The sequence below is a fragment of the Hevea brasiliensis genome, chromosome 17 (genome assembly GCF_030052815.1).
Source record: "Hevea brasiliensis isolate MT/VB/25A 57/8 chromosome 17, ASM3005281v1, whole genome shotgun sequence".
NCBI lineage: Eukaryota > Viridiplantae > Streptophyta > Magnoliopsida > Malpighiales > Euphorbiaceae > Hevea > Hevea brasiliensis.
Window position 1 is genome coordinate 6,213,608 of NC_079509.1, and position 2,017 is coordinate 6,215,624.

Here is a 2,017-nt window from a genome sequence, read left to right on the forward strand (position 1 = left end):
TTAAATTAATTTAGAGTCTAAATGACTTAAAGATAGAGTGAACATTTCATTTCATTTGTACAACTTTTATAAGCATTTTTTTTGTACACCAAGCTTTTTCCAAGACATAAACGGTTGAAATTAAAAACACACATGTGTAAGTTATCTAAATCCAAAAAAGGGACAAACAATTCTATTGTATTGCCCTTATTCCAATAATTTAGTTTATTTCTACAAACAATTAATGCCGAAGAATAATAGATCAGCTTCGCAAGACCAGCTACCCATATAAGTATTGTATTCTCCTTACTATTCCACTCTCTCAGTGGCCCTTGAGTGAACTCTTTATGCCTTTGGTGGAGGAAGCAACCAACTGGTACCTTTAATAAAGCCAAGGGAAAGGAAGGGTTTCACTTCTTCTTCAGTTAGTTGCTTGGCAAATTTAACGCGTTCAGCTGGAGCAGCGCCTGGTCCTGTATTCTTGTATTCTCCAAAGAATACTTTCCTGCGAATTCCATTCGACATGATTTTAATATTGGCATAGTAGCCTAAGATTTCCATTATTAAAAAAATCTCAAATTGTAAAACTACTTACGCTTCTCGTTCAGGATGGTGGTTATTAGACCATCCTTCAGGATTGATAACCTCGACCATGCTAGTGTAAGCGAATACCACCCGAGGCATCGGCATCCATGCTCGACCCAAGAATGCTCCAGTTCCTTTTCCAGTTATACTGCAATGTACAAAAGAGAAACCCACATCTTGTGTTTCAGTTTCTCTTGCTTGTGCTGTTACAATAGTTTGATCTTGATCTGCTAACACACGTATCTCTGTTTGCTGCATTTGCATAAGTTTTTCATAATTATTTAGTGTAAAAATTAAGTCCATCTAAACAAAAGAATTTGATGAGTTTCATTTAATGATCTAATTATTACTAGATAAATGGATTTTCCCCTTCCAAAAATGAAATCAACGGTGCCTTCAATGTAACAGTCTTTGAAGAAATGAAAGCCCTTGTAATCACACAATGTGTCTTGAAATCCAAGCATTTTAACATTGTAGAAAGCTGCCATAGTACCGCCGATAGTAAGGGCAACTGCTTGCTGTCCAGCTCTGGTGCCTTCCGGCCTGGGTGCAGTATTCTAATCCAATAAAATGATAACCCATAAATTAAACTGAAAATGATTCAGGGACAGGATAAACACTCAGAAATAAAATGAAAATAAAACCTGAATGATTAAATTAGATGCCACGAAGAAATCAGAATCCACTTGTAATGTGGCACTGTAAACAGTTCCATATTCAGCAGCAGTACCACCAAATGCCAGGGTTGCCTTTTCAGGTGGTCCGAGGAAAGTAATGAAAGGCTTATCTACTTCAATGGTGACTTTCTCAGGATAAATTCCGGGCCAATATCCACAATAACACGCTCTTTATTTCCTTTTGGGATGCTCTTAACCGCATCAGTTATGGTTTTGAATTCTCCACTTCCATCTTGTCTCACATTAATTGTCTTTGGTGTAGATTCATCTGCTTCAAGGGCTTAATCTAAGGTGACCGCACGGTCAGAAATGGGCTTGACATAAGCATCAAACCAAGCTTGTATTCCATCTGGAGTATCTGGGATTGGTGTGGCATCATCAGCGCTAACGGTGGTGGCTGCAAGAACGATGGCAAGGATGGTATATTGAGCCAAGGCAATGAAACTAAGTTGTTTAGCCATCTTTTGTTATTGAATTTGGTGAGATGTTGTTTGTTTTTAAACGAAAGAAGATTGGAATTTATAGGCCATTTAGGTCAAAGAATGTCTTAACAACACATGAGATTTAGAGAACTTCTCGCCTTCTGTTGCTAATGTATCGTTTGTGGCATTCTCTTAGTTTTCATTTGTGGCTTATCTTCTACTTCGGTTTTTTGGGTTCAAACTTAAGAAAATTATGTTGATGTTGGCTTTGACATATATGTCTTAATTGGACATGGTGGATAAAGTTGTCCTGACATGAATAGGTCATCATATAGATAAATAATTTTAAATTAG

At 37.1% G+C, this 2,017-nt stretch overlaps 1 pseudogene; it reads right to left on the bottom strand.

The window, feature by feature from the left end:
• Positions 1-241: 241 nt before the first annotated feature.
• LOC131175525 (pectinesterase 1-like) lies at positions 242-1,708 on the bottom strand (annotated as a pseudogene).
• Between the last annotated feature and the right edge of the window lie 309 nt (positions 1,709-2,017).